Source organism: Pogona vitticeps, chromosome 13, assembly GCF_051106095.1.
Source record: "Pogona vitticeps strain Pit_001003342236 chromosome 13, PviZW2.1, whole genome shotgun sequence".
NCBI lineage: Eukaryota > Metazoa > Chordata > Lepidosauria > Squamata > Agamidae > Pogona > Pogona vitticeps.
The window spans coordinates 15861166-15878813 of NC_135795.1; the positions used below are offsets into that span (position 1 = coordinate 15861166).

Here is a 17648-nt window from a genome sequence, read left to right on the forward strand (position 1 = left end):
GCATACAGTTGTGTTCAAGAGTTTGAGAAGTCTAGCCTGGGGAGATGGGACACAGTGGCTTCCCCAAGCCGGACCCTGCTGGCGTTCACTCGTTTTTTTCAGCAGCACAGTAAAACAGATGGATAGGTAGAAACCTGGAATGTATTCGCATTTAAATTTTTATTTTTAAACACTGTGAGCTGCCTTGAGTCCCCTTATTACTGGAAGAAAGGCAGGCTATAAATGGTACATGAAAGAAAGAAAGAAAGAGGTTTGTTTGAATTCCTTACTTTATTGTGAAAGCTTATGTGAATGAAATCTCGATACTCCAGCCCTGTTATTTTTAAGATGGATCCAAAATGCATGTTAAAACGGTCATCGCCGACAATATCCGTTTCTGCTGGGCTTCTGCAGCTTAGAGATCAGAAGGAAAAGAGGAGATATAAAAACGCAGGCCAATTAAAGGAACCTGGCAAGCTGAACATGGATCAGCAAAGTCCCCACTGGGTCCTGCTGCCTATATAGAGCAGTGGCCGGGAAGACTTTACAGCAAGGTCTTACCTTACAGAAACTGCGCACCAAGCACATGCTTTTTCTTCCCACATCCTAGACAGGCTCCTTGTGAGGTTTCCATTGCCTCCTCAATCCCTCATTCAAAGTCCTTCCAGGCTTCTTCCTCTGCTGCCATGACTCCGTGGGGGGGGGGGGGAGAAGCACGCTGGACGAAGAGGCTCTCAGCTGTTCTCGACGCCAGTGCTGCCACTTTTGGAGCCCACAGGTCCGCCGCCGCCGCCCTTCCAGATACTGCAGGTCGCTGTTCTGGAGATCTGGTTCACCAGGCTCCTTCTGCAGGACCAGTGATGTCACAAGGAAGAACACATATGCAAAATGCATCCCTTCTTCGGCCACAGGCAAGAGCCAGGAAAGAGGGGCATTCAGCACTCTCAGTGACCCAATTGTGGCAGGCAAGGAGGAGAGGGTTAGGGTTGAAAATTTTGGCCAGGCTCCTTGTGAGGTTACCATTGCCTCCTCAATCCCTCATTCAAAGTCCTTCCAAGCTTCTTCCTCTGCTGTCATGACTCTGGGGAGGGGGGGGGAGGAGAAGCACGCCGGACGAAGAGGCTCTCAGCTGTTCTCGATGCTGGTGCTGCCACTTTTGGAGCCCACAGGTCCACCAACACCGCCCTTCCAGATACTGGCCTTTGTGTGAATTAAGCAAAATTAAAGCAACATTATGAAGTTTGCAGAGATGGAAAGAAGTCTAGCAAGAGAACGCAAACACTGTACTATGTTACCATTGCCTCCTCAAGCCCTCATCCAAAGTCCCAAAGACAGTGGGCCTCCAGCTGAGGTCGATTCGAACCCGGAGCTGGGAGAGCAAGATGTGGTCTCCGCTCGTCCGTCGCCTGCGCATCCCCCCCCCCCCATTTCCACCCAGGCGTGGCTGCTGCGTCCTGGCATACAGTTGTGTTCAAGAGTTTGAGAAGTCTAGCCTGGGGAGATGGGACACAGTGGCTTCCCCAAGCCGGACCCTGCTGGCGTTCACTCGTTTTTTTTCAGCAGCACAGTAAAGCAGATGGATAGGTAGAAACCTGGAATGTATTCGCATTTAAATTTTTATTTTTAAACACTGTGAGCTGCCTTGAGTCCCCTTATTACTGGAAGAAAGGCAGGCTATAAATGGTACATGAAAGAAAGAAAGAAAGAGGTTTGTTTGTATTCCTTACTTTATTGTGAAAGCTCATGTGAATGAAATCTCGATACTCCAGCCCTGTTATTTTTAAGATGGATCCAAAATGCATGTTAAAACGGTCATCGCCGACAATATCCGTTTCTGCTGGGCTTCTGCAGCTTAGAGATCAGAAGGAAAAGAGGAGATATAAAAACGCAGGCCAATTAAAGGAACCTGGCAAGCTGAACATGGATCAGCAAAGTCCCCACTGGGTCCTGCTGCCTATATAGAGCAGTGGCCGGGAAGACTTTACAGCAAGGTCTTACCTTACAGAAACTGCGCACCAAGCACATGCTTTTTCTTCCCACATCCTAGACAGGCTCCTTGTGAGGTTTCCATTGCCTCCTCAATCCCTCATTCAAAGTCCTTCCAGGCTTCTTCCTCTGCTGCCATGACTCCGTGGGGGGGGGGGGGGAGAAGCACGCTGGACGAAGAGGCTCTCAGCTGTTCTCGACGCCGGTGCTGCCACTTTTGGAGCCCACAGGTCCGCCGCCGCTGCCCTTCCAGATACTGCAGGTCGCTGTTCTGGAGATCTGGTTCACCAGGCTCCTTCTGCAGGACCAGTGACGTCACAAGGAAGAACACATATGCAAAATGCATCCTCCATCTGTCTCTTTTATTTATTTATATTTATTTATTTAATTTATATCCCGCCTATCTAGTCGATAGACCCTTTCAGTTCTGGCTCTTTTGCCTTCGTTCTCTTCTTTCTCCCGCCAGTGCCCTTTTTCGTGTGCCCGCCTCTTCCTAGGAGCCGTGAACTTTTCCCATTTATTGCTCCAAAGATTCTCCAACCATATCCACTCCTATCCAGGAGGAAGGGGGGACCTTTTGCTTCTACCATCCTTTTGCTAGCTCCTGCTTTAAAAAAAAAAAGGTGTACAGGCAAGGTTTATCATTTAGCTGATGATCAGGCTGTGTTGATCCCATTGGCCTGCCTTGAATTGAGTCTCACGTGTTTAATTTGAGGCAAAGGGTGCATAGGAAAGACAGCGTTGTTACGCAGTCAATTGTTGGAGGATAGCTTGGAATCAAGCTCATTACATGTATTATGCCTTTCATAATAATGCAGAATCAGGGGGAGCCCTGTGCTTGTTTTCCTGCAACTAGAGTACTGCATACTCTTGGAGGAGGAGGAGGGAAGGGGGTTAGGGTTGCGCCCTCATTACCCCCAAGATTTTCATTTTTACCCCATTAGGGATAATTCACCCCTGTTGCCTGACCACTGCCTTATCTTGATTCCCTATGGGCTGCACATAACAGAGGCAGAAAGATGCTTTTCAGCAAGTGGTCCATGAGTATGTCATTTAAAATTTTACAATCAGGATTTTCGTTCAGGTAGTTAAGGAAAGGAGCTCAAGGTGTTCAGCCACCAGGTCGCTTAGTTTCCCCCTACTGTATTTCTGTGCCTGTCAAAGAGGACAGAATGGAACACATCACGTACCGACCCAAAGAAAAACTCCAGGGAAGAAAGCAACGCCATGCTGGTGCCGGCCACTCCCTCTGCCCTGTCAGGGGCCAGCCGGACTCTCCGACCTGGGCGTGGACATCAGATACTTGTATGTGATGCTGTGGTCCATCCGGTCAAGGGCTTCTCCAGCCAGGAATGGTAAAGAGACGTCTTTGGGCCAAGGGGTTTTGTTCCCCCGTGGATGAATTTTGGCACAAGACTCTGAGGTTAAGATTTCATTTATGTAGCGAAGGTGGTCAAGGTGTTCAGCGACCAGGTCGCTTAATTTCCCCCTATTTCTGTGACCAGGTTCCACTTCCAGACAGGCAAGGTGAACATCTTTCATACTACTACCACATTTGGTCATCACCAGCTGCTTCAAGAGCAGGCAGCCGAGCTCCACCGTGGCCAAACGGATTTTGCCATCTGGAAGGAGGAGGAGAGCGGAGCTACGAATTAGGATAAAGGCACAGCTGCATTTTTTAAATGACAATATTGCATTTATAGGGCTGCAGAATTTGAATCAGCTCCAGCAAAGTCTGAGGATCTTGGTTTACCTTGGGTCTGTCCCTCCCTGACGACGTTGCCCTGAACTATATTATTCTTATTATTTTGATTTATATACCGCCCATCTGGCAGCCAGGGCCACTCTGAAACTGGCTTGGATTTTTAAACAAGAACTGCAGAATTTTCTTATTTCTTTAATTTGTACGCTCCTTTCAGAACCTTGGTGGGCAGAAAGGTGACTGATACAGCTTTTAGATGAATAAAAAAACAATGAAATAAGCAAGAGCAGTAAAACATTACTTGCCCTGAGACACGGGGCAGACTGGGCAGAAACCGGAAAGGTCCTTTTCAATTGTTTCTTTTTTTTTTTTTTTTTTGCACTGCCCAAAGGCCACCAAATCAAAAGCAAAGCTGCACACCTTATGCGCAAACGAGGGAGCTCATTTGATGAAAGATTTTGTACCCCCTCTTACTGTTCTTGACAACGCTTGGTAGAAGCAACCTTAGCGTTTGCCATCAAATGCCAACCACCTTCTCCACTGGACAGGAAGGCTTTTGCTGGTGCCCCTGCAAATGGGAGACTTTGTTCCTTCTGTTCTAATCCTGCATTTAATGGGAATCCATTTCTGATCCCTTTCACCTCTTTATGTTACATGCCAGCCAGGGGGCTTCTGACTTCTGGGGACCCCGGGAGGGTTTTTTGAGGTTGGTCAGAGGTTCCAGGAGGGGCTTGCCCTGCTGAGTTTATACAGCCAAAAAGGGGTTTGGGACAAAGGCCACCCGATTCCTTGAACCCAACATGCTCTGTGCTCTAGTGGCTCGTTTAGCATCTACTTTCTACATAATGTATCATTAACATTATCATAAACCATTCCAAAATTCAGTCTTGGGAGGGAGAAGCAAAGTGTGTGTGGCAAAAACAAGGCTGCCTTCTGAGGCCCCTTGAGCTCAGCGAAAATGTCCATTTTGGGGACACACAGAGCCTTAAAAGTTTCAGGACTTCCCAGGCGGAAAAAGATAGCGGCTGTGGAAGAGCCCATTACCTTGCTGGATTGCGAAATCCAATATTTCAGTTATTTTTTTCCAATAATGCGGACTTCTAGTTTTTCAATTATTCCTTGCTTGATTCCTTTGAAGAAAGGAGAGGTGTTTATGAAAAAGGGTCGCTCAACCAAGCAAAAGTGCTTGCTTTGTTCTATAGTTTGGATGAGATGGAGCAGCAAAGATGCCAACTCTAGGGATCTTTCTTGGCCTCCATCAGAGTTCTTGCTTATTTATTTAAAATATTTTACCCCTGTCTTTCTCCTTAAGAAGGACTCAAGGTAGCGTACACTATTAAAAGGCAACATTTAAAAGCTAAAAACAGTAGAGAAATGTTTAAAAACAATCAAGCAAATATTATATTTTAAAAAGTAAATAAAGTCAACAAAATCAATTCTAAAAACACATTTCAAAGGATCAAAGCACAGCAATCTATTTAAAACACCCGACTCAGGCAGCCAGTCACTCAGGGAAAGCTTTCCCGAAGACAGAGGTCTTTGCTTGCTTGACAAAGGACAGCCAAGAGGGGGCCAGCCTGGCCTCCAGTGGCAGGGAGTTCCAGAGTCTGGGAGCACCCACAGAGAAGGCCTGTGTCCCCACCAAGTGCACCTGTGAAGGGAGCAGAAAAACGTGCAACCCCCCCCCCCCGTCACTGCTCTGTCAAAACCAAAGAAATCTTACTATAATCGAAAAAAGACAGCTTGTTCTCCTCTGGCATCTATCAACCCTGAACTCTGGATGGCCAGGCGTTTCCAGTAAGATCATTTGGCCTTCAAGAATCAGAGCCCCTGCACTGCAACCTTGAGAAGGCAGCTGAATATGGCTTGGAGCCATCACTACTCAGAGCCAGGCGACAACAGCCGGCCCGTAGAGGATGCCCCGGGAGGGCTGAGCCTTACCTCCGTTGTACAACATGCCATACAGGAGGCACAGCAGAAACAGTGCGTAGAAGTCGGATTCTACACACTCGAGGGTGTTATACAACATCTCGACAAAAGGCCTGGGAGAGGAAAAAGGAGAAATAACCGCCCAAATCTTCTGCTGGTGTCTTAGCATAAGGCTGACCATATCATTAGCCACAGACATAAATCTTTAATTAAAAGCTTCCTATTCCTCCCCGCTCCCACACACACATACTACACATCTCAGGCTCCTGAGGGGGATCCCTTTGGTTCTAGGGAAGCGTCTGGGGGCTTCCGGATGGGGTTGGTATGTTTTTAATGTCCGGCACTTGCTGTCATCCATCCTGAAGGGGAGGGTGGCTGTTCATGAGTAAGGACAGCATATTCAAGCTCCTGTCTCTCTTCAAATCAACCTGAAGACATGGCTGCACAGGCAGGCCTTCCCTACGGCCATCACCTAGTCTATTTCTTTTCTTTTTTCCTTCTCTTTCCTTTCCCATCTTGGACTCTGTGATTAATTCGGATTTTACCTTTAGTTTATTTTTTATGCTTTATATAAACCACCCAGAGTAGACACCTTCTAGAAGGGCGGTATATAAGTTCAATGAATAAATTAAATAAATAAATAAGCGTTAACTTCCAGACTAGGATGTAGGAATTGCGTGGGTAGCAACCTATCTGAACTCAGAAGTGTGGTTTGCTCCTTTCCTAACAAGCCAGAGTTCAGTAGCTCTTGGTCACGGTGCACACTGCCATGCTCCCTTAAGTCACAGTACGCCAGGATCCCAAACCATCCTGGTCCAGCTGTGGCAGAGGAGCATGAGCAACTGTGCGTTACTCAGGCAAAGGGGATTAACTCTTCAGCTGATTTATCATCTCCTCCTTCAATCCAATCACAGAGTATCTACTGTGGCTTGTGGCAACACATGCGAAGACGGAAAAACGACCAGGAAAGCAGGGCAACCCAAAAGGACACCAGGATCCAGAAGAAGGGAATCTAACCTGTAAGGCCGGGACAAATGTTAAACAAGAAAAGCACGGCCTTTGGGTTTCAGCCGGGACAGAACCGGGAAACTGAGCAACCTGCTTTGCAATAAGGGAGAAACATTCAACCTCACACTACACTTTGGTCTTTGAAAGAGAGCTCTCTCACAAACACGTTTCCATCGGCGCCAAGAATTCCAACTGCTCTCTCCGTACCTGTTGGAGTTCGACATCAATTTTTATTGTACTTTTTCGGCCATCTCAATTTCTAAAGAGAAACCAGAGCAGAAATTGAAAGGGAGGCTCCTCTTTTTTTGCTTACAGAGTAGAGGTAGGGAGAAGATGGGTGCTGGGTTGCAAGCCGCCTGCTGGCGACTACAATTCAGATGGGACTAGGCAGACTTTGAATGGATCCTGCTACTCTCAAGTAGGTATATTTGCTTGGAATGCCTTCAAGGAGATCCAAGGGGTCATCATTTAAAGGTGAAGGGATCCTACTGGCATCACAAAACAGACTATAATGCACCGTTCGTTAAAATGGCCGGAGGGAAGAGGCTAGAGTCCTCTAAGCATGCGGGAGAACGTTTGTCTTGAACAAGTTCCTCGCCTTTGGCCCCTCCCATCCAAAGCCCTTGTAATAAAAATCCTGACTTTTAACTTAAAAATAAAGAAAACAGATGGTAAATGGGTTTAAACTTCTTTATGCCACAAAAATAGTAAAAAAGGCATTGACCTGTTAAAAAAAAGAAAACAAAAAATGTGACAGATGATGCTAGATCTCACTGATCCCTGCCATTACCTGTGGAGTTTGGAAACCAAAACTCTGGAAAGTGTCATTCCCCTTTAAAACTGGGCATCGTGGCAGGCTGCGCCTTGTCTTCCCAAGCTTCCCCCTCCCCCCTTTTTTCCTACATCCTTGGTGGCTCTGGAGGAACCTCTCAAGCCGCCCACTGCACGCACAATCCAGTATGGTGAGACGTTCCCTTCCTTACCGTGTTTTCTAGAAGAGGCCCATATATATTTACTAAAATGTTTTCCAGGGCAAAATTTTCTTCTGTTTCAATAACTTCTTTAAGTATCTTCAGTCACCCGGCATGCTCTTCTGCAAGATACCTCATGTGTCCTAAGTCTCTTACGTCATGTAAAAAAGAAAATGGTCCAGGGTCGGCGTGGGATGCCTTTTGTGGAAAGCAGGTCTCTCAGGCGCTTCTGCGCCCTGGAGGACTATCGCCTGGAAAGAGGCCCACAAAAGCCAACCCCCAAATTACAACTGAGGCCCGTCCAGGCGGCGGCTCGAAACCCCCTCGATGCTCCTCCATCCAGCCCTGCCAAACCTTTACAGAGACTGCCAGGAACCAAAGCCTTTTCTATTCTTCACGTGGTGGCATCGGGGGGGGGGGGAACCAAGAACTTTGCTTTGTCTCCCCCTGGGGTGCAGCTGGGCAGGAACCGGGCAGCTTTCCATGGACCCATGAAGAGAAGTACGTTCTCCTCTCCGTGGATCCGGACCAACGCCGGCAGCTCCTTTTCCACCTCCAGGTGATACTTCTGGGGAGGAACCTTAGGCTCAGTCCACAGTATATTTACTAAAATGTTTTCCAGGCCAACATTTTCTTCTGTTTCAATAACTTCTTTAAGTATCTTCAGTCGCCCGGCATGCTCTTCTGCAAGATACCTCATGTGTCCTAAGTCTCTTACGTCACGTGAAAAAGAAAATGGTCCAGGGTCGGCGTGGGATGCCTTTTGTTGTAATCAGGTCGCTCAGGCTCTTCCACGCCCTGCAGGACTATCACCTGGAAAGAGGCCCACAAAAGCCAACCCCCAAATTACAACTGAGGCCTGTCCAGGCGGCGGCTCGAAACCCCCTCGATGCTCCTCCATCCAGCCCTGCCAAACCTTTACAGGGACTGCCAGGAACCAAAGCCTTTTCTATTCTTCACGTGGTGGCATCGGGGGGGGGGGAACCAAGAACTTTGCTTTTTCTCCCCCTGGGGTGCAGCTGGGCAGGAACCAAACGCTGGGCAGTTATTTGCTGCCCTCCTGGTAGGGCCAGGCGGCCCCATCCCCATCTCCTTCTGCACGACGAGGGAGTAGAGCAGCAAGGCCACGCTGGAGTAACTGATGCCCTCTCCTGCCATGGACGGGAGCCAGGGCAGAGGGGCATCCAGCAGTGTCAGTGGCCTGAGTGTGCCAGGCAGGGAGGAGAGGAGCCGGTTTTTCTTCAAAAATTTGTCCAGGCTTCAGTGGCGTCATAATCAGGGCTAGGATGGGGCCCCCAACCCACCCACCCTAAGGGGAGGCAACAGCTGCCTATTTTTTATTTTATTTATTTATTAGAGTTCTGGAGACCTTTTGGGAATCAGCAGAAGATCCGGGGGTTCCCGCTTGCCCTTCACCCCAGGTCAGGATCATGCAGTTTGGAGCTGGGACCCCCTCCACCCCCCCCACCCCCCGGTGGCTTGACTGGTCTTGGAGGAGAGCCAGCCCAAGGAGCCTCTTCCAGCAGGCCCTCTCAACTGGCGTCCTGGCTTTGTCCACAGGCATATAGAGGCAGCAGAAGGGCTGGCAGGTTCAAAGGGCCTCCAGCATCTCGTCGGGCAGGCCCTCTCGAGTGGGGTGTCCTGGCTTTGTCCACAGGCATGTAGAGGCAGATGACGGGCCAGCCTATCAGGCTCTACCCCCTTTTGTGCAGTTTAATTTCTGCGAGCATTCCGCATATGGGAGAGAAAATGGGAGTGTCCGGTTGGCGAAATCGCGCCAATTCCAAATGGGGCCACCACCAGCACCAGCGGCCAAGCCCTCCCGTCCGAAACGGACCTTCCCTAACCAGGAGGTGGAGGAGCAGAGGCCCGCTGGATCGGCCCTTTGCAACGTCCCGGAGGAAGCCATGCCAAGGGCCTCTCCGAAAACCAGACAGGCCCCATCTCCTGAGCAGAACAGGCTGGTGGGCTCGACCTCCGCTTCTTGGAAACCCCGTGAGCCCAAAAGGGGAAGTTGTCCAGAAGGAGGCCTCCATGCTGCGCAGCAGGAGTCAAGAGGAGGGTTTGTCTCTAGAATATCACGGGACGACATCTCCCTCGAGGGCCGACCTCCTCATCAGGAGCACCTCTTCTTCCTCCTGTTCCTCCTTTTGTACACCTCCTCAGCAGAAGAGGCTGGCGGGCTCCACCTGCACGCCAGAAGACTTTGACCCTTTCGCCCTGAACAACATGTACGAGGAGACGAGAGGGCACCTTGAAGGTCACGTCAAAAAGAAAAAGGCCCAGGGTCTGCGTGGGATGCCTTTTGTGGTCATAAGGTCGCTCAGGCTCTTCCACGCCCTGGAGGACTATCGCCTGGAAAGAGGCCCACAAAAGCCAACCCCCAAATTACAACTGAGGCCCGTCCAGGCGGCGGCTCGAAACCCTCTCGATGCTCCTCCATCCAGCCCTGCCAAACCTTTACAGAGACTGCCAGGAACCAAAGCCTTTTCTATTCTTCACGTGGTGGCATCGGGGGGGGGGGGAACCAAGAACTTTGCTTTGTCTCCCCCTGGGGTGCAGCTGGGCAGGAACCGGGCAGCTTTCCATGGACCCATGAAGAGAAGTACGTTCTCCTCTCCGTGGATCCAGACAAACGCTGGCAGCTCCTTTTCCACCTCCAGGTGATACTTTGTGGGAGGAACCTTAGGCTCAGTCCACACTAGAGAAGTACAGTTTAAAGAAATAAAAATGAAATGGAAACATACTGTTGAAATAACGTCAAGGACATAAATGATGAACTGATACCTGGCTCAGTTGACCTTTGAGCAGCAGGGACATGGGCAGCTGAGCTAAGTGTTGGACCGATCCCAATCTGAAATTAAATAAAACCTTTACAAACAATCCATCTGTAGTTAATACGTAAATGGATCTTAGGGGTTTGGGGGATTGTTAGGTTGACTATAAGGAGAAACCAATTTTCTTAGTAGAAGAAAGCATCTTCAAGCCAGAGCCTCAACTGCCATTTTGTTGAGAACGCTCTAAATTTCTGTATCAAATAGGAGGTTGGATTGGAGAATATCCTCCAACTGTATGGCCTGAATCCAACCGGTCGTTCGAGCTAGAAGAGACATTGATTAAAATGTATGTAACTGTCAACAAATGAATCACCTGGCGAGTTTCCCTTACAGGTATTGAAAGATGTGACACTTCATTAAAATATTCTATTCCGGAACATAATCAAAGCGACCGTCCAAAAAACGACTAAGACTATTGTTGAAATCTTCCTTTGGTTGTAGGCACAGATGCTTTTTATTATTGCTTTCTTCAGTCCCCTGATAAGTGCTTGAGGAACTCTCCAACCTGGGCGTGGACATCAGACACTTGTGTGTGATGCTGTGCTCCATCCAGTCAAGGGGCGCTTTAGACAGTGGGACAGTCGTCATTCCCTCCCCCCCCCCCCAGTCAGCATGTGCCTCGTCATATTTCTATGTCTGTCGAAGAGGACAGAATGCAAGACATCACATACCGACCCAAAGAAAACCTCCAGGGAAGAAAGCAACGCCATGCTGGTGCCGGCCACTCCCTCTGCCCTTTCAGGGGCCAGCCGGACTCTCCGACCTGGGCGTGGACTTGTATGTGATGCTGTGGTCAATCCGGTCAAGGGCTGACACTTAGCTGCGAGAGCAGATAGAGAGCAACTTCGAAGTTTATTGTTCGATGTTCCCCGCCCTAAGGAGCAAAGATTAAGAAGAAAGCTTAGTTATGGAAGGGTTGTTCTGTTCAATAACCAAGGGTATCTGTATCCATTGCAACATAGGCAGATCCCCCTCATACTCACCGAATTTTTCTGCACATCTTGTTCAACTTTTGAAGAAAACACAGGGAGGTCTATTTATTTCTATATAAATAAATAAAATAGGCAGCTGTTCCCCCCCCCCCTTAGGGTGGGTGAGTGGGTGGGTTTGTGGATTGTGGTATCACTGAAGCTTGGCCAAAGTTTTGGAGGAAACCCCCCCCTGCCCTCCTTGCCTGTCACCGTCCTACCCCTCATTGTGATATCACTGAAGCCTGGCCAAAATTTTGGAGGAACCCCCCCCGCCCTCCTTGCCTGCCACAGTTGGGTAAGCGACCATGGCAGACGCCGTAAGGTTCGCGTACCTAAGTTTGATCCTCGGTTCTCTGTTCTTGGATAAAGACCCTGGCCAGGCACCAGAGCTCCAGAACCGAGATCTGGGGGACCTCTTTGCCAGCCCGGAGGAGCAGCCCTGGGAAGACTCTGACTGGGATGCGAACGCCGAGCAAGTCTTGGAAGCCAGCTTGACATGGAGGTTCGTGAACACCTTCCTCCCGGCATGTGAATCATCCTCCCTCTCAAGGCGTTTACTCGCTGCCTGTTTGTTTGGCGTGGTTCGGCTTCTATTTCTGTCTATGCTCTCCCTGTGCCAGGTACCAGATCCTTTCAAGGCCACGTTAAGTGGCTTTCCCGGTGCGTTGGTCTGGGGCTTATCTGCTGCTGCCGCTTGCGAGCTAGGAGTCAGTCGGTGCTGATCTCCACACCCTCCGGGGATACTGCTCTAAATCGCCATTGCCCCTAGCAAGCAGGGACCATGGGATATGTTGTCCATTCGTTCTGGAAGGAGCCAGGATGGATAGGGAGCCGTGCTCTAGCCTCTGCCCTTTCGTAAAAATGGGGCGAGGGCTTCGGGCTTCCTCTCTTTTCCTGATGCTTCCTCAGAAGATTCTGCTCTCTGTGGAGGCGAAGGGAACCAAAGGGTGGTGCTGCCTCCTTGTGACCCCCCCCCCGCTGCCTCACCCATGAGGCATCCCCCCCCCCTTTCCACCCAGGCGTGGCTGCTGCGTCCTGGCATACAGTTGTGTTCAAGAGTTTGAGAAGTCTAGCCTGGGGAGATGGGACACAGTGGCTTCCCCAAGCCGGACCCTGCTGGCGTTCACTCGTTTTTTTCAGCAGCAGAGTAAAACAGATGGATAGGTAGAAACCTGGAATGTATTCGCATTTAAATTTTTATTTTTAAACACTGTGAGCTGCCTTGAGTCCCCTTATTACTGGAAGAAAGGCAGGCTCTAAATGGTACATGAAAGAAAGAAAGAAAGAAAGAAAGAAAGAAAGAGGTTTGTTTGAATTCCTTACTTTATTGTGAAAGCTTATGTGAATGAAATCTCGATACTCCAGCCCTGTTATTTTTAAGATGGATCCAAAATGCATGTTAAAACGGTCATCGCCGACAATATCCGTTTCTGCTGGGCTTCTGCAGCTTAGAGATCAGAAGGAAAAGAGGAGATATAAAAACGCAGGCCAATTAAAGGAACCTGGCAAGCTGAACATGGATCAGCAAAGTCCCCACTGGGTCCTGCTGCCTATATAGAGCAGTGGCCGGGAAGACTTTACAGCAAGGTCTTACCTTACAGAAACTGCGCACCAAGCACATGCTTTTTCTTCCCACATCCTAGACAGGCTCCTTGTGAGGTTTCCATTGCCTCCTCAATCCCTCATTCAAAGTCCTTCCAGGCTTCTTCCTCTGCTGCCATGACTCCGTGGGGGGGGGGGGGGGGGAGAGAAGCACGCTGGATGAAGAGGCTCTCAGCTGTTCTCGACGCCGGTGCTGCCACTTTTGGAGCCCACAGGTCCGCCGCCGCCGCCCTTCCAGATACTGCAGGTCGCTGTTCTGGAGATCTGGTTCACCAGGCTCCTTCTGCAGGACCAGTGATGTCACAAGGAAGAACACATATGCAAAATGCATCCCTTCTTCGGCCACAGGCAAGAGCCAGGAAAGAGGGGCATTCAGCACTCTCAGTGACCCAATTGTGGCAGGCAAGGAGGAGAGGGTTAGGGTTGAAAATTTTGGCCAGGCTCCTTGTGAGGTTACCATTGCCTCCTCAATCCCTCATTCAAAGTCCTTCCAAGCTTCTTCCTCTGCTGTCATGACTCTGGGGAGGGGGGGGAGAAGCACGCCGGACGAAGAGGCTCTCAGCTGTTCTCGATGCTGGTGCTGCCACTTTTGGAGCCCACAGGTCCACCAACGCCGCCCTTCCAGATACTGGCCTTTGTGTGAATTAAGCAAAATTAAAGCAACATTATGAAGTTTTCAGAGATGGAAAGAAGTCTAGCAGGAGAACGCAAACACTGTACTATGTTACCATTGCCTCCTCAAGCCCTCATCCAAAGTCCCAAAGACAGTGGACAGCTGGAATGTCCACTCCCAGCTCTGCAAGAGATATGCAGCCTTGGGAGCCCCAGCCTCCGACACCCCCTCCCCACAAGAGGCTCCTGGAAGAGTTAGAGGGCACAGGGTGGCATGGCAACTCAGAGGCTGGACGAGTGGACTCCGGTTCAAATCCCCACTGGTCCAGAGAACATCTGGAGTGATGTTGCATCAGCTGCACTGTCTCAGCTGTGACCTAACTCGCAACACTGTTGTGAGGATTTGGGATGGGATGGGGATGAGGAGAGTCCACAGGCTGCCCCCCCCAGCTCCCACCAAAGGCAAAGCCGGATCGAAATGGAAGAGGGTGGCCTTCTTGAAACAACCAGAGGAGAAAAACAGCCTCTTTGGGAAGCAGAGAAGGCGACTTGGCCCAGTCCCTCCGAGATAGGCAGCTGGAGCCTCTGAAGCAGGGTTAGGAGGACCTTTCTTCTGAAGATGGACGGGGACGGGAGTGTCCACCAGCGTAATGGGAAAGACCTTGAAGCCCCTTTGTGCACACACACACACACACACACCCTCTCAGGAGCACGACTCCACTTTTTCCTCCTCTCATCTCACAGGGATTACCAATCGTCTTTCTCTCTCTCAGACACCTGGGGCCAGATGACAACAGCCGGCCGTATAGGATGCCCCGGGAGGGCTTAGCCTTACCTCTGTTGTGCCACATGGTATATAGGAGGCAAAGTACCAGTAGTCCATAAAAGTCATTCTCCTGACATTCAAGGGCACTGAATATTCTTTCGGTAAAAGGCCTGGGAGAGGAAAAAGGAGAATGAACCACCCAATTCTTCTGCCGGTCTCTTAGCACAACCTTGTTTTTATAGGTCTGCAGGCATAAGGCGGACCGTATCATTAGCCACAGACATAAATCTTTAATTAAAAGCTTCCTAATCCCCCCGCCTCCAAAACACACACACACACACACACACACACACACACACACACACACATATCTCAGTTTTCTCCTTTTTTTGGGAGGGGGGGGTCCTTGGGAGAGCAGGAATCCGTCTTATCGGGAGTGCAGACTGCTGCGACCCTGATCCGCTGGAGTCAGACGAAGGCGCAAGGGACGGTTCGTCCAGTGGGTGGGTACTGGAGGGGGCGTTTCTCGGGGCTCCCTCCTCTGAGTGCCCGTCCCCAAAGCAGAGGAGAGGCAGGAAGTCCTGCTGGGCTGGGTTTCCCATGGGAGGAAGGGAAAGAATGTCAGGGAAGGGGGGTCCCCTCTTTCCTTGGAATTGGGTGTGTGTGTCCCTTTCCCTCCACCCAAACACTCTTCCGTGCAGGAGGCTCCCTGCCGAGGGTGTTCAAGCTGTTCTGGGTCCTGCGCTTACGGCACTTCGTGGTGGTGGACAACCATAACCAGGTGATTTGAGGCTTGCGCCCCCCCCACTGCCCTTCGTGGTCCTAACCCTGGTGGCGTGGGGGGGGGAGGTGTGTTGCTGGGGGACAGAGCCTCTGCTTCAGAGGTGAACGGGCCAGACTCCTGGGGACAGCTGGGCATCCCAGCTTTCTGCCAGACATCCCTCAAAATGCGGGTTGCTGAAAATCATTTTTTCTACTGCCTTCCCCCCCAAGTGGGGGTGCATGCCTCTCCCTGCTCATCCTTGTAGCCGCCTTGCAAGGTAGGCCAGATGGAGTGTTACCTAGTGAGTTTCATGCCTGGATGAAGGTTGGAATCCAGCTCCCTGGAGGGCGAGGCCACCCCTCTGACCACTGCTCCACACTGCCTTCCTTAGAGGATCGATGGGTCTGGCTTGGTAGAAAGCCCACTTGCTATAATTAAGTTCCCGAGAGGGTCCCTTTCCTGAATCTACCTGTGGGTGTCTGTCTGCCTTTCCATTTCGCTCTCTCCTTCCAGGTGGTGGGCATGGTCACCAGGAAGGATCTGGCTGGGTACCGGCTGGGCAAGGAAGGCCTGGAGGAGGTGCTCCTGGCGCAGACGTGACTGACCCCTTGGTGTCGGTGGCAGAGAAGCCCTGACCTCCTGGTACGTCTGCCCTCGAGCAGCCCCTGGAGAACCACCTGGAGAGGATGAGGTGGAGGAGAGCCAGCCCGAGGGAGAGTCCTCCAGTGGGGTCCCCTCGCAGACCCTCAACGCGAACGAAGGAGCACCAGCCGGAGGAAGGGCGGAACAGAGGCTCAGAGGAAGCAGGGCTTCCCGTACCCGGCTCTCCGTCCAGAGAAAGGCGGAGCCTGCTAAAAAGTGCAGGGGGAAAACGAAGATCCAGTGGCCGCCGCCGCCACAGATGGGAGAAAGGCAGGGAGAGCCTCCGAGAGCGCTGAGGCGGAGGAGCACCCCGGCCATCCTCCGACCAAAGAGGGGCCAAAGGGAAATGAGGCTGGGCGGGCCGAAGCCGGGCTGCATCCCTTGGCCCAGCCTCTGCCTGAAGCAGGCCAAGGAGAAAGTGAAACGGGACATGAACAGGCTGGTGGCCCTCTTGCGGTGCTGGCACTGGGCAGCCCCACGCGACAACCTGTACCCGCACCCAATGGCTGGAGCGCCCCTCGCAAAGCCATGCTGGTGCTGGCCACTCCCTCTGCCCTGTCAGGGGCCAGCCGGACTCTCCAACCTGGGCGTGGACATCAGACACTTGTATGTGATGCTGTGGTCCATCCAGTCAAGGGGCGCTTTAGTCAGTGGGACAGTCGTCATTCCCTCCCCCCCCAGTCAGCATGTGCCTCGTCATATTTCTATGTCTGTCGAAGAGGACAGAATGCAAGACATCACATACCGACCCAAAGAAAACCTCCAGGGAAGAAAGCAAAGCCATGCTGGTGCTGGCCACTCCCTCTGCCCTGTCAGGGGCCAGCCGGACTCTCCAACCTGGGCGTGAACATCAGACACTTGTATGTGATGCTGTGGTCCATCCAGTCAAGGGGCGCTTTAGTCAGTGGGACAGTCGTCATTCCCTCCCCCCAAGTACAAGACATGTACATGACTCATGCTTTATACTGCTGATATATTTTAACAATTTACTTATTTTGTATATTTTATATAATGTGCTTATTTTGTATTTTCGGGTCTATGACCGTATAATAATAAACTAAACTAAACTAAACTTGTGGTGTTGATAAAACGCCACTCCATCTTGGCGGTGTTGAGGGGCACGCCTTACCTGCGTTGTTCTGATGAATCGCAGTCTCTTGTAGCCACGCCAGGCTTCAGCAGAAAGGTAGGGCAGGTTCACTTTACTGACAGGCCGGTTTGGGGCGTTAAACAGAGCTGGGTGGAAGAGAGAGAGATACATTGAGCCTACATTGCACATCCCAGGGAAGCACCTAAAAGGAATGGCCTAGAACGAATGGGGCCAGCTGAGCCCTTCAGGCAGGAACAAAGTCTCCACCACCTTCCTAGGAGAAAATTTGTTGCTTGTTTATTCCCATCTTATTTGCGTGCATTTAGTCGTGCTGCCTCCTTCCTGCTTTCCTGGGAATAAACCTCACGCAGCCCCATGAAGAGGCCCGGGGACAAGAATTTCAGAAGTCCAGCCTGGGGAGATGGGACACAGTGGGTTCCCCAAGCCGGACCCCGCTGGAGATCACTCGTTTTTTTCAGCAGCACAGAGGGAACGACCGCCTTGTCATATTTCTATGCCTGTCGAAGAGGACAGAATGCAAGACATCACATACCGACCCAAAGAAAACCTCCAGGGAAGAAAGCAAAGCCATGCTGGTGCCGGCCACTCCCTCTGCCCTGTCAGGGGCCAGCCGGACTCTCCGACCTGGGCGTGGACTTGTATGTGATGCTGTGGTCAATCCGGTCAAGGGCTGACACTTAGCTGCGAGAGCAGATAGAGAGCAACTTCGAAGTTTATTGTTCGATGTTCCCCGCCCTAAGGAGCAAAGATTAAGAAGAAATCTTAGTTA

The 17648-nt window shown here is 50.8% G+C and overlaps 2 long non-coding RNA genes across 2 annotated transcripts; both read right to left on the reverse strand.

The window, feature by feature from the left end:
• Window positions 1-251: 251 nt before the first annotated feature.
• On the reverse strand, window positions 252-3005 carry LOC144584672 (uncharacterized). Its single transcript, XR_013539074.1, has 2 exons — window positions 1707-3005; window positions 252-1179 (listed from the first exon to the last, which is right to left on the reverse strand). It is a non-coding gene; the product is annotated as an uncharacterized LOC144584672 (long non-coding RNA).
• A 9683-nt stretch (window positions 3006-12688) lies between these two features.
• LOC144584673 (uncharacterized) lies at window positions 12689-14725 on the reverse strand. The gene is made up of 2 exons (XR_013539075.1): window positions 14433-14725; window positions 12689-13618 (listed from the first exon to the last, which is right to left on the reverse strand). It is a non-coding gene; the product is annotated as an uncharacterized LOC144584673 (long non-coding RNA).
• Between the last annotated feature and the right edge of the window lie 2923 nt (window positions 14726-17648).